Source organism: Mauremys mutica, chromosome 1, assembly GCF_020497125.1.
Source record: "Mauremys mutica isolate MM-2020 ecotype Southern chromosome 1, ASM2049712v1, whole genome shotgun sequence".
Lineage (NCBI taxonomy): Eukaryota > Metazoa > Chordata > Testudines > Geoemydidae > Mauremys > Mauremys mutica.
In genome coordinates this window covers 354869458-354884638 of record NC_059072.1, presented here as the reverse complement: position 1 = coordinate 354884638, position 15181 = coordinate 354869458, and positions in this window count along the sequence as shown.

The following is a 15181-nucleotide window of genomic DNA, read 5'->3' as shown; positions in this document are numbered from 1 at the left end:
AGCAGTGCCATAAAGCATATGCCTGGGTGTAGAGCTCAGCGTAAAATTACACATGCAGGGTAGCATGAGAGCAGCTCCAAATCCTCTAGATGCAAATCAGTGTTCAGGGCATTATTTGCCCTCGCTGGGATCATGGCATGAGCTTGTTTTTCAACCCACTTGTTAAATGTAGGACATGGAGTTGCATGAAATATTTTGTTTCCAAACGCAGGTACAAAACAATAAACAGACCCCAAAGGCTAGTTTCTAGAAACAGCAAAACTGCAACATTACAGTGGGGAGATTGTTACAGAACCTAATTACAACTTGCCGGCTGCATTTTAAAAGTATCTAACCCAGGGGTGACCAACCTGAGCCTGAGAAGGAGCCAGAGTTTACCAATGTACATTGCCGAAGAGCCACAGTAATACGTCAGCAACCCCCAATCCTCTCTCCCCTCCCCCTGCTCCCAGCACCTCCCACCCAGGGAGGGGGAAGAAGTGAGGACACAGTAGGCTTAAGGGAGGGGGCAGGAAGGGGTGGAGTGGGGGCAGGGCCTGTGGGAGAGCCGGGGGTTGAGCAGTGAGCACCCCCCGGCACACAGGAAACTTGGTACCTGTAGCTCCAGCCCAAGAGTCGGTGTCTGTACAAGGAGCCGCATATTAACTTCTGAAGAGCCGCATGTGGCTCCGGAGCCACGGGTTGGCCACCCCTGATCTAATCTATAATGAAAAAGAATCACTTGTTGCCCCTTTTAGCTTGAGCCGTTAGCCAGTATTTGGGTCCTTGCTGGGTTGGTTCTGTTAGTGGGAGAACTGAACGATAGGAGTCAGGTATGTTCTTTGGTGCAATCCTGTTGTTTCCAGAGGATGCGCACAAAGCGCCGTTCCCCTGAACACAGTAGGAACAACAACAGGAGGTCGTTTTCTTGTTCAGAAATCCAAGTTAGTCTTTCCAGTAAGTACTGGCCCAAACAGAACTCTGTCTCTTGGCTTTCTCCTAGGGACCACACTCCCTGCTGCTTCTCCCACTGTGCCCCTGCTTTCTCCTTGCTTTCCAGTTCCTCTCTTGCAAAATCAAGCAATGTCCCAGCCCCTGCATTTGCATTCAGTCTCCAGGGAAACCCTTCAGACCACATCACTGAGGCTAGATCTACACTAGCACTTTTGTTGGGATAACTTATGTCGCTCACCCCGGAACGACAAAAGTGACACCGACAGAAGCACTGGTGTGGACAGTGCTATGTTGGCGGGAGAGTGTCTCCCGCCGACATAGCTACTGCTGCTTGTTGGGGTGGCTTAATTATGCTAACAGGAGACCTCTCTCCCAGCATAGCATGGCTACATGGGAGATCTTGCGCAGCACAGCTGCATTGGTACTAGGGTGACCAGACAGCAAGTGTGAAAAATCGTGACAGGGTGGTGGGTTATAGGAGCTTATATAAGAAAAAGACCCAAAAATTGGGACTCTCTCTATAAAATCGGGACATCTGGTCATCCTAATTGGTACAGCTGTGCTGCTGTAAGGTCTCCAGTGTAGACATAGCCTTAGCTTCTTCTCTGGCCTCTCTATGCTGGTCCCTGACCTGGGGTGGTGGCTTCTATTGTTTCTATTGTTTCAGCTATCACTAAACAAAGGGGGATTTAATTGCTCCCTTATTTTCTGAATATACTGTGCTTACCCCCATTGACTTTTACCAAACTTGTGATTGATGGCTGCCTGCCACTAACACTTTTTGGCATAAAACTATCAATTAAATGGGAAGCTGCTCTACAGACAATGTAAAGACAGGACACAAAGAATTCTGCTGTCACTGGAGTGCATGGAAAACGGGGGCTTTCGAGGTAAATGATATTACTGGCATTTAGGTGGAACTTGAGTTAGATCCTCAGCTGGCGTGTATCAGTGGAACTATATTGCTGTACGCTAGCTGGGGATTTAGTGCCTTGTGCATAAGGTGATCTGGGCTTTCTTCCCAGCTTTGCCACAAACATCCTGTGTGGCCTGGGATAAGTCACCACGACCAAGAGGGAGTCTTAAGTTAAGCATCTAAATCCCTATTGAGGCATTAAATAAATGCCCTGATATTCAGAGGTGCTGAGCTCTCACAATGACTTCAGTTAGTGCTCAGCACCTCTGAATATCAGGCTCGCAAGTTGAGCATCTCTAAATCAGAGGACGCTTTTGGAAATCTGGGCCTGAATTTCTCTGTGTCTGCGTCCCCTCCTAGGTAGCGCAGATGCTAATATTGAGCAGTCAAGCGGCTCCACCTTGCAGGAAGTTCCAATGTTCTGAAATTTGTTTGTGTCAGAATTGGGATGAAATGTTACATTTTTCATTTAAGGTGAAGACTGGAAAATTCCAAAAAAATGTCAGTTAGGAAATGTTGAGGCCTTTTGACATTCCCAAATTGAAACATTTTTTTTCCAGCGGGTTCCACATTAATCTGTTCCTTGGTGTGGTTCAGGGACCCGGCCTTCTAAACGGGGGGGTCACGCAGCACCACGGAAGCTAGGAGAACACAGCCTAACGTCGACCCAACCCAAAATGAAATATTCCATTTTGATTTTCTTGATGGCAAAATCCAAAAATGTCACCAGGGCCAAAACTTTTGGGCAGAACGTTTTGATTTTACACCAAGTGCATTTTGCATTTAAAAAGAAAGAAATTTCAATGGAAAATTTCCAACCAACTCTACTGAGGAGCCTTTCTGGGCATACGGTGAAGCAAAATTCATTAACAGCTGTGAGGTCCCCAGTGCAATGCTGAGTGGCACAGAAAGGCCTGTAAATAAAGTGACTTACTACATTACAGGAAGAGCAGCAGTAACCTATACATTAAGCTTGCCTAACACTTTCCATTTAAAAACAACTTCTTGTAACCTTTCTTTGAGGAACTCAAATGCCACCATGGTTTGCACCAGGTCTCTGAAATTTGACAGAGGAAGAGTCCTGGGGTCAGGGAGGTGCCTTTTACTTGTGTGGACAAACTGGGAAAGTGTCTGTATGTGTTATTAATATTATCTGTGACTTGGTTTCCCCGTTCAATTGTGGACTGCTGCCCATCGGAATCCATAGAGTTGAATTAGAGGAAGCTGTGTCGGGGTTGTTAAAGAACCAAGCAGGAAAGTTATGCAGTGACATCCAGAGCCCTAGGTACACAGCTTCAAAGGAACTGTGATAACCATGGCTGGGCCATCAGCTGGGGAGAGAAGTTACCTAGAGGGCTCCATCCAGGCTAGAATGGGGTGCTCTTCCCGAGGCTAAGCCTGGGATCCAAGGAGCTCAATGATCCTTGAAGGAGGGGGGCTAGGTGATCCAGTGTAATCCAGGCCTGCTTGGTGTGGCACTGTCCCCCTCTAGTGGAAGCCAGAGAGCAATGAGCCTGCTATAGCCTTGGCTAAGTGAGCTTTGTCTTTTAGCTCATGTAATAGAGGCTCATGCATTAAGCCGCCGAGGTCCCAGGTTTGATCCCGGCTGCCGACAATCGTGGTCTGTTTGCATTACCCTAGCAGAGGCTGCCAGTGGGAAAAGCTGACTGGCTGGGAAGACTAGGGAGCATGCTCCCAGAAGTGCTCGCAACTCTAAGATGGAGAATAAACTGGCCCCACCTGAGCTACGAAGAGAGAGGGTAAGTATAGGTAAAGATATATGCAGGTCGGACTCTTGTTCTGTACCTTGCCCTGCGCACTTTGTGTCCTTGGGTGAAAGAATAAATCCTGTTTTGTGTTGAAGTAATTGCTTGGCTGACTTTAACCAGCTGCTGCTCTGAAGAGAAGCTCCTGCAGGGTCCAAACCCCAGCTGGACCTGCTGCAGCAGCCATGGTTACTACCCAGGGAGCTGGTTCCCAGGTCTTGGCCTAAGAATTGGCAAACACAGCATTCTATCCCAGGAGAAATGAAGGCCCATGGCCTGTGGGGGGGCTCTCAGTGGGACCCCAAGAAGAGAGAGTGGTGCAGCTAGCCCAGTAACCATGACAACTGGTTTCATGAAAACCCCTTCAGAGGTGGCTAAGCTACAAATTATTAAAAAAAAAAAAATCACCATTGCCCATCTGAGGTTTGAATAGTTCAGTTTGTCTGTGGCCCCCAAACCCCTCAGCATTCTAGCGCCTTCTCGTCATTAATTATTACTATTATTTATTATGTATCTGTATTATCACGAGCACTTGGGATTTCCAGTCATGGACCGGTACCCCATTGTGCTAGGGTGTTGCACAAACAAAACAATGGTTGCCCTGGTGCCTCACTTCAGCATTTCACACAGAGATCGTGTCTGGATAAGACACAGACAAAACAATGGTGATAGCTGCTGCTTTCCCCCATCAAAATACACTCTGACCCAGAGGAATGTGCACTGTGCTGGGAATCAGGAGACCATACATTCTAGACTCACTTCTTCTCTGACTGCTGTAAATAATTCTGTTCCTCTTACAATTAAGCGGTGCTGCATATCACAATGAAATATTCCACAAGCTGGGAACAGAGCCCAGACCTGTAATATAGCAGGCCTAAATCTCATATCTCTCAGAAAGAGCCTGCCATGTCTCTGTGTTTGGCTGCGCTGCCTGTGAAATAGAGCTATTCAAGCATAGGTAACCCTGTGCTTCAGTTTGTTAGGTTCTCCTCTAATAGCAGGTTCACATAACAAATTTCAGCTGCTGCCAGCCCCTGTTTTTAGTCCTGTAGCCCCAGTGGCAGACATCTGTGCTGAAGATTCAGGGTTCAAACCCTGGTGCTATGGAGTTAACAATGAGATGGTGTTATAAATAAGAGAATTTGGGGGGTTTTCCTGGGTTTTTTTGTTTGTTTGTTTTGTTTTGTTTGTTTTTGTTTTAAATCTTAGGAAATTCCTGTCTACAAAACCACCTTAAATTTTTTTACTAAGGTAGCATAGTCAAGTGGTCAAGAGCTAGGAAATGCCAGAATTAAGGCAGAAAGAACACGATTCCTATTGCTGGAATTTGTCCAGGTTCTGCTGTGGTTAGGATGATGCCTCTTTGGCTATGACTACCCAGCCATTAAAAACCCCTGGCTGGCCTGAGTCAGCTGACTCAGGCTTGCAGGGCTTGTGCTCCTGCCTTGGGCTGGAGCCTGAACTCAGGGATCCTGCGAGGGTGGAGGGACTCGGGGCTCAAGCTCCAGCCCAAGTGTCTACACGACAATTGTTAGCCCTGCAAGCCCAAGCCCTGTGAGCCTGAGACAGCTGATCCAAGCCAGCCACGGACATGCTTCAGGTCTTTTACCCCTGTGTAGATATACCCCTTATCCCACAGCACTGATCTAGTACAGGAAACAAAGCAAATGGATCTATCCCACCATGTTCAGCTGCGGGTTTCTGCGCGCCAGCCTGGGTAAGCTCTATGTGAAATTAAATCAGAGCCAGGAATGTGGGTGTGTTTTCTGTCCTTTCTGCAAGTATGAATGATAGCAAATAAAGACAGACAAGATCTGTTGGGACCCGGCTAGTCCATCTCCCTGGGGTCAATACACTATTGTTCCCTGCAGGACACAATCCGTTGATGTGGTAATAAATCCTGAACCATTTCTGCTGAGGAGGTATCCGAACCGTGTGGGTCCCAGCGTGCTCTCTCCAGATATATAGTCCCAGAGGGGTTTTAAAACATGTAAATGAGTGCAGTGCTGATGAAAAGTGATGGCTAAACAGCCAGAGACTGGAGTCCCCACAGCTCGCCCTACTGCCCTGCCTTCCCCCTGACTCTGAATGAATTGCAACCTCCGGGTAATACAAGGTTTCTCTCTTCATTCCTTGACCTCTCTTTGGAGTCTGCCAATGAGGTTGCCGGCTGCAGTGGTGGCATGGCCACCCATCCGCTAAGAAACTGATCCAGGCTAAAAACCTCACTTTATTCTCCGGGGGCTTCCAAACAGCCTTTAGACAGGGAAGACTTTTGCAGACTTTGGCCCAGATCCGCGAAAGGTTTCTAGGCGCCTACTCTCCTTTAACTCAATGGCGGTCAAGCATCCAAGTGCCTTCGAGGATCTGAGCCTCCGTGCACAAACAGGCACCATTCGGATCCACGGCTCTGTAACCTGTCACCCATGCTCCAGCCCCAACCATTCCAGCTGAATACCCAGGAGGGTGCAGAACTCAGGTAAAAACTGCATCGTTCGCCACGTTGATCTCCCCTTGTCTGTTGGAAACACCCAAAACTTTGGCTCGCTCCCTTTCCTTCCTTCTTGCCGCTGCAAGGTGAGGTCCCTGCTCAGTTCTGCAACGGCCACGAAGTGACAGAAGTAAAAACCCATAAAAGGATATTTCCTAGACCTCCTTTTCCATCCCCTGCTATTAAAGGCCACACTGCTTACATTAGCAGGCTATTTCTGGGCCCGAGCCCAGTGTAATTTTTCTGGGCTATCCCTCCTGGCAATGACATCTATGAAGAACCTTTTTCTTCCTCCAGCAAACTTAAATGAAATAGACTTTTATTCTTATTCAGTTTAAAGGCAAAAGAACGGGACAGACTGCAGCAACCAAGAACAGTTTGTGCTTCATTCGCACCTCCGAAAGGGGCCTCCTTTGTTATTTCCTTTGTGCATAGGCAGATGACATATTTTCACCTTATTATGAAGGACTCTTATTTACTGATATACATCAGCTCCTGGCTCGGCAACCTGTGGAAAAGCTCCAGCAGATAAAATGCACATGAAAATTCATGGGGATTTTTTTTCTTCCCATGGCTTCGCCTGCTTGAATACACAAATCAGGTCCATTTTTCTGCTTTAGCAAACCTTTTGGAGGCTTGGAGGCACGGAGGTGGAGTAAGACTAATTGGAGTCCTCTGAACATGCTCACGTATTTCCCATTAGGCTCACAGTGGGAAATGAATTTTCCATCTGTACTAAAACGCAAATAAAAGTGCTTTCATATAGAACATGAAGGCAGTTCCTGCCCCTCCCTATGCCACCTGCTTTGTACCACTGGCAGCACAAAGTGGGAAGAAAAATGGCCCAACCAGCTTGCTAGGGATTCCTCATGCTGTAGGGGAATCCCCCGGGTGGTGCAGAGACAGCATAGCCACTCCACACCTGACACAGTCTGTAATAAGAGCATGTGTGCAGTCCAGTGATCCCTGTCTAGTAACATGGCCGCTTGGGGGTTCTGACCAGCCAGTGCAGCTTAGAGCAGCCTTGGGGCTGCTGTAAATGGCATCAGGGGCCAAAACAGACCCTTGCTGGTGTCACAATCAATTGGGAGGGACATAAAATCACCTTGCCCACCCCACCCCCAAGCAGCACTAAGCATAGCATGGCGGTAGCTGGTGTGCACACTCACACACCCACTACGTACTGCATCAAACCTCCAGTCAAAGTAGGAGTTTTCCTGTGTTTCCTTGTTTTTCTTCTTTCCCTTGTGTTCCTTGAGTGCTGTAGTGATCCCTGTCCCTTCTGCTTCTGATTGCTTCCCTCCTTCTGCATATAACGTTCAGTGCTTCTTATTTTCTCTTGCAACAACTGTTCTTTTACCAATTAACGCTCATCCATCCTCAGGTCGACTTCCTTACCTAGTCTGGATCTCTCTGGTCCCCTCTCGCTCCTTCAGGTTCCTTCTTCCTCTCCTTCCCCTGGGTTTCTGGTCTCACTTCCTTCTACCATTCTCCAGTCATTAAGAGTCTCCGACTGCCTGTGTTGGGGATAATTCCCCCAGCTGTAGATGCTTGAGATATGCTGCTAGGCAAGCGTCCTTTTACCCACCTGTACCCAAGTCCTGATTCAAGGTCTGGCTCAAGAGGGCCTTTGGGCTTCACTACAGCGGCCGTTGGACCTCAGGGGTGTAAACCAGAGCCTGGAGGCATCTCCAAAGCAAGTGTAGAGCACCAGTTAGAAACGAATTCCGTAGGCCCCGAACGTGCAGACACACCTGGGCAGATCTCTGTTGAAGTCACTGTTGGATCGGGGCTCTCAGGAAGAATGGGGTGTTCCCAGGGATTGTTAATGGGACTGTCCCAATGGGACTCAGAGGTGGAGGATGGCTTGGGTTAGGCAGTGAGTTTCCAATCCGCCTGCCCTCGTCACACTGGGCAGCTTGGGGTGTAATCTCGGCTTAGAAACCAAAGATTAAGTGATCGTGAAGACGCAGCTCCTCCCCCCGAGAGAGGATTCCAGTGGGGTCAGGGATCGGGCACCTGGCCACAGACTGGCATAGGGGGAGCTGGTACCATTGTACCCTGTGCTAACCCATATGTATTTTGTGGCTAGGCAGAGAGATTCAGTCCGGCCCGATTTCCCCTTCTCAGGAAAGGTAAAATAATACCGACAACCCAGACGTTGATGCAGAATAACAGTGCCCATCCGATCATCTGGCCAGGTACCCCCACTGCCAGAGGGATGAGGCTTCTAGGTTTGGTATATTACATCACCGAGGCCTTGGATAGATTAACACTTATTTGTGAAGACACTGACATCATTTACTGCCAGGTCACCCCGGTTCGTTCTTTCTCTCTCAGGACTAAAAACTTGGCTGCTGGAGAAATAACGGTGGCATCCCATCCGTCCCTGTATTACCCCACTCACTGTAGTGCGGGCTCAGAGCCCTGCCTGCCTTGGGATGTAATGATAAAAAGAACAGCTGGACTCTATCGACTGTATCAGTGTAGCCTCCTATCGGCGGTATCTCCATCTGCAGCCTCTCTCTGTATGAGCATTTCTCCACCCAAGTGCCTTACAAAGAATGTCACAGCCATGGTAGCCCTGAAGCCTACATTCCTCCCTGCTTCCCCCTGAGACGGCAGCGATTTTTGGACGCCTTTTCCCTCTCCTCCTTTGCTGTTCGGGGGGGAAAGTTGAGCTGAAGGAGCAGGTGTTACTCTGCCCTGAAGGGAATCGTGGCTGTTAGGTAGGACATGATCATGCACATTTCATAGATCCATAAATATTAAGGCCCGAGGGATTATGAGGTCACCGAGTCTGAGCCCCTGTGTATCACAGGCCAGAGAATGTCAGCCAGTGACTGCTATATCGTACCCTACTGCAAAAGCCAGCCAGCTACTGCACCAAAGAGCTCTCTCCAGCCACAGTATTTCTTCCCCTTTGCCTCAGACATGGGTGTTATTTCTTCAGCATAAAGCTGGTTAAACCAAGTTCAACCAATCAATCACGTCCTTTCCGCCCTGGGTGACCCCCTGGTTCTTGTGTTATGTGAAGGGGTAACTAATACTTCCTTGTTCACTTTCTCCTCACCCGTCATGACTGTATAGACCTCTATCATGTCCCCCTCGAGTCGTCTCTCTTCTAAGCTGGACAGCCCCTGTCTTTTAGAACCGCACACAGTATTCAAGATGTGGGAGCACCATGGATTTATATAGAGGGAATATGATATTTTCTGTCATATTATCTATCCCTTTCCTAGTGGTCTTAACGTTCTGTTCGCTTTTTTGATGGCTGCTGCACATTGAGCAGATGTTTTCAGAGAACTTTCCACAATGACTCCAAGAGCTCTTTCTGGAGTGGTAACTGCTAAAAATTGAGACCCCATCATTTTCTACGTAGTCTATGCATCTGAAGACGTGAGCTGTAGCTCACGAAAGCTTATGCTGAAATAAATTTGTTAATCTCTAAGGTGCCACAAGTACTCCTGTTCTTTTTGCGGATACAGACTAACACAGCTTCTACTCCGAAACCTTTCTACGTAGAGTTAGGATTATGTTTTCCAATTTGCATTACTTTGAATTTATCAACATTGAATTTCATCTGCCATTTTGTTGCCCAGTCACCCAGTTTAGTGAGATCCCTTTGTAACTTCGCAGTCTGCACTGGACTTAGCTATCTTGAGTAATTTTGTATTGTCAGCAAACTTTGCCACCTCACTGTTCACCCCTTTTTCCAGCTCATAATTATGAATATGTTGAACAGCACCGGTCCCAGGACAGATCCCTGGTGGACTTTGCTATTTACCTCTCCCTGCTGTGAAAAATTGACTCTTTATTCCTACTTTTTGTTTCCTATCTGTTAACCAGTTGTTGAGCCATGAGAGCACCTTCCCTCTTATCGCATGACAGCTTACTTTGCTTACGAGCCTTTGGTGTGGGACCTTGTCAAAGGCTTTCTGAAAGTCCAGGTGCACTGTTATCAACCGGCACCTTGTCCACATGGTTATGGACCCCCCTCAGGAACAGCTGTATGCATGGCTAGCTCCCCAGGTGTCTAACCATCTTCTACATGGGATTCTGGTAGGGCTAAGCTTCCGCTAGACCCCCTCCCACCATGACCTCTAGGGTCTGGCTGGCATAGCTGGTTCCCTACCTCTCAAAACCGTTTTTCTCAGCCTCAGGGTGAGACTCCTGATCACCCCCTCTTCCTTCCCCCTCTCCCCCAGACCAAGTCGCTTTTTAACTGTTTATAGAATTTTGATCTACTAGTTCCTCTACCTTGGCAGAACAAGGCTTGCAACTTTTTGGCGAAAGGATGTAAGGTCCTCAAAGCTCTGCCCATTAACTTTCAAGTGTGTGCTGGGGCATTCTTATCTGGGGCTCTTGTCATCTTCGTGTTTGCTCATCCCCTCAGCCCCTTATACAGCTAAATCAATGCAGTCATACAGGAAAGTCTTATAACCCAGTATATGACTTCCCCTCACTGATTAGGTCACAGGCAGACAGACACACACCTCATTGTAGGCACTCACCTGGGATGTGGGAGAGCTGAATTCAAAGTCCTGCTTCAAATCCGGCAGGGCAGGGGTTTGAAGTGGGGTCCCCCGCATCCCAGGGGAGTGCTCTAACCACTGGCCTCTTGGCAGGAGCGCCGGCAGCCTTTTTGGCGCCCTATGCAGTGGAAGGTCCCGCCCCCAAACTGGCGCCCCCAACAGAGGCAGCTGAAGGTCCCGCCCTCTAAATACCACCGACGCCCGTGGCGGCTGGATGTTCGGCCGCCGCGGTCGCCACCCCCCAAATGTCAGTGCCCTAGGTGACCACCTAGGTCGCCTAATGGGTTGTGCCAGCCCTGCCTCTTGGGTATTCTGGACACAACCACCCACGTCAAAAAATTCCCATCTTTTGTGCAGGCCCCAGTCCCGTAGGTCTGCTCGGAGCGTGCTTGCAGGACTGGGCCCCACTGGGGAGATGGGCGGGTCAACACCGAGTTTGGGAATCCCCACTGGTGCTCCAGTTTGAGTGAGGGGTATCAGCACTTATCAGCTTTGTGCAGGTCTATTGGTGGAAATGTGGGCGCCCTATGCAGATTTAGGTGCCTGCAGGGGGTATTTAGAATGTCCATGATGCCTAAATATTGGATGTAGGCGTCTGTCTACCTTTGTGACCCTAGCCCTGTCTATCCGGTGTTTTGAAGAGATAAAGCCTTGTACAAAGGCTTATTACTGACAGACCCCTGGTGAGATTCAGACAGGCAAAGGCTGCAAATGACCCTGGACAAAATGTGCTAATGCAGGTGAATGTCAGCATATTGTTGGGTAACGACGACTCTGACCTCGGGACTATTTTTGGAGTGTTTTTCTTAACGATGGAGCCAGTGATCTATGATAATGTTGCTGTAACTAAGGACGCTGCGCTTGCAATGATAGCACGTCAGAGCCAGAAAAGAGGGCTGGGGGTGGGACTGGTAATGGGACCGAGAGCCTTTCCCCTCCGACTTGCCAGTTTAATGCCCATTCAAGTTATTTATAGAGCAGTTCTGCTGCGCACGGTGTTTTACAGACACGCAGGAAGTCAAGGTCCCTTCTCCCAAGAGAATGCACTGTGAATAACACAGATAAACAAAGCAAAACACAACATCTCACTAGCCCTGTCTACTTTAATGCCCCCATCTCCCTATCGGAGCCTGGCCGTGCCTCTCCCCTGGGCCAGAGGGACCCTTCCAGGACCTGAGAGGGTAATTTAATGTCCATGTCCCTTGCAATCTTGTTGAAACCCCCAGCGTAGTTGCCAGTTGTGATATCTGCTCTATGCACAGACAGGACCCAAGCTAATAAGTAGCAGAAGGTAACTGTAGCAACCTGCATGGAACTTGGAGAGAGAAGCTCAGGTTGTAGGGGGAGGAGCTTAGAGGAGGCACCAGGAAGTCAGTCTGTATGCACATGGCTGGAATGCTAGCTGCAGTTGCAGCAGCTCTATAAATAGTTATCTTAATAAAGAGCCAGTTTAGTTTTACAAGCATGGCGCACTCTCATGCTATTACCCAGCACATGAAACAGTAATGGTGTTCAGCTGTTGCAACATGGACTGGATTGGGGGAACCTAGGCGGCGGGGAAGCCCTGGGTTCTGACTCAAGCACCGGGGACAGAGCATTCTGGGCACCAGGCTCCTGTGCATGGAACTCCTGGCTGGGGACTGCGCCCAAGCCTGACAATGTTCGGAGCTTCTTTTCAGTGCAGCTTTCCCCCCTGCAATGAGGATTATTAAACAAAACACCTACACGCGCACAGGGCCCCTGCTCTGCCCTGGAGGAAGAGGAGCTCTTTAATTCTGCACAGCACTTAGACCCCAGGGGATCGGTGCTAAATAACAACCCTGTGCTTAACACACAGCAAAGTCACTAAAATCTCTTGCTCATGTATTTCATTTGAAAAATTGCCTTGAAGCCTCCAAGCTGTGCACACAGCTAATCAAAGTAGCCTGGTGTTCCTGCTACACCTCTCTCCCCCACACACACCACCACCCTCCACTGTGTTCCATTCAGCTGCTGTGTCTTGTCCGTTTAGGACCCGATCTCACAAACACACACATCACATTCAGTACACGAATAGCCCCACTGAGTTCAAAGGGGTCTTTGCAGGCTCAGGACATTTGATTATCAGCTTTTTAGGGCAGGAACTGTCTTTTAATATACATCGCCTAGCCCAATGGGGCTCATTCCAGATTGTTACTGTGATACCAGTCGTTAATAATAATCTGACAGATTGGGATCAGGAATTCCTTAGGTTGCTGGTTCCACTTGCCACCCAGCCCAGTTTACTCATCCAGTTCAGCTGTCCGGCATGTGCTAGCATTGATTGTTCTACTCTGTAACCTGAGCTGGCCAGTAGAGCTAGTGTCATGCAGCATTTACAGCACAGGCTACTGTCCGCTGTTTGCTTGTCTTTATTGACCTTTCGAACGTCCGGGAAATTCTGCCCTCTCGAAAACACACTGTATCTTTGATCAGGGGCTCAGATACAGACGATGGCTTTCAGCAGCCTGAGAGTGATGCATTAGGAGTCTCAGATGATTATTGATTAGGAACAGATGATTATTGATTGTTTCCCATATTTCTCCTTATTCGATCGGAGGGCGAGGATAGGGTAGTACTTTGGAGCAGCCGGACTTCGTGGAACTCTGGGTTCCAACGCCACTGGTATCGACCCAGCCCGTGAGTGATTTCCCCTCATCCCTTTGTGGTTGGGCACCCTCTTGCTGGGACTATTATCCCATTTCCCCTCTTGGCCCCCGACGGACTCCACCACAGGCACTCTTGCCTCAACAACACCCCTCCTCGGGGCCATATTATTACAAAAACATAATGCCAATAATCTGTACGGACAGTCCCAAAACATGGCCCATGTATCACCCCCCAACGGCATATAGTCCTTAAAACCCCACATCTGGTGCATCGAAGTAGCACGTACCACACTCCAGCCTCTTCCACCACATCCTCCTGCTCCCAGCAAAGCCAATGGTGCATTTCCCATTGAATTCACTGGGCGCAGAGTCAGGCCCAGCCGCCAGTTTACAGGAGCAAGCCTGTAACGTGTACAGTGCTTTGGGATCCAGTGGCAGGTGTCAGATAACGCAGGGTGCCGGGCGTATCTTGGGAATCTTAGGCTGTGTCGGCACTAGAGAGCTTACAGCGGCATGGCTGTATCGATGCAGCTGCGCCCCTGTACGATCGCTCTCCCACCAGGGCCTAGAACACTAGATACTGACCAGTGACCAACAGGCCCGTACCAGCAAACAAAACACCCCTGGTGCCGGATCGATAGTTAGGACAATGGAGTGACTGGTTATAATGCATCAGCATTTGTAGCCATGTGTGCTCTCCTTCTGCTGAGCTAATCAGCATTAGCCGCCCTAGGTTAGAAGACACTGAACATCCAGCAATAACAAAAAGCAAAACTCCAGTGGTCTGATAACCTTCAGCTGGTCGTCTGGGGCTCAGCATGTCTGTTTTGTTTTGTCTGGGGCAGGGCCTGTGGTTTGTTTCCTGTTTGAATGTGTATGGGAGGTTCCCTCTGGGCCCTGGTCTGCCGCCCTTGCTCCCACAGAATAGCACCTAGTTCCATGGGCTAAGATGCGGAATAAGATACTATTCAACATGAGTAAGGCAGGGAGGGTTTGGCTCCAGCTGGATAACTAGGTGGTACAGAGTGTTTGTCTATCAGCCCACAGCCTAGAGACCCTGGTTCCGTGCTTGATCTGGGTTGCAAAGGAGTTGACTAAGCTTGGCTACACAAAAGTTACTGTGCTGCACGCCGGGGTGTGAATCTGCAGCGTGCAGTAACCTCCCCTGTGGACACAGCTCCAGTACACTGCGGGTCCGCACTCTGGGACATCCACTGCACGGTAGCAGTGTCCACACAGGTCCTTCCTGAGCACCAGGCTGGTGTGCTGGCAAATCACACGCTGGCTTGCTGCCTGGTAACTTGCTGTGTAGTCAAGCCCTTACTTCACCCCAGTCCCTGTTCTACTGTTTCACAGGAAATCACCACCCATTTTGGCCCAGTGCTGCGTTGAATTATTTTTTAGCTTTATAACAGGTGTTTGCCTCAGCTTTTGAAGTACATATACAACACCGTGACCTTAACTAGACAAGAAACAACCAAGGAACCAATTCAGCGTCAATTGATGCAGGCAACCCAATTTAAATTCCCACATCCCGCCTCCTTGGAGAAGAACCCCACCCACCTTCTCATAGGAAAGTCTGGGCGAACGTAGGCCATCAGACCCTCAAGAGGGGAGCCCATTCCTGGGCTGTGAACTCCCTACTAGTTGTTCAAATCGGGGGCTGTTAGCTTGAGCGTCTTGGCTGATCTCAACGGCATGACTGATGCTCAGTGCTTCCCAAGGGCCCAAGACTGAATGAACAGAGGGGGCTGCAGGACGGGGCTGAGATGCATTAGCAAAGCTGAAACAGAAGGAAGTGCTGCAGATTGTGACTGAGAGGCACTGGCGGAGCTGTGGGAAGGAGCCCAGGATGGGACTAGCAGAGGGTGCTGAAAAGCAGGACAGTGGTACGATGGTAGAACTGTGTGTCC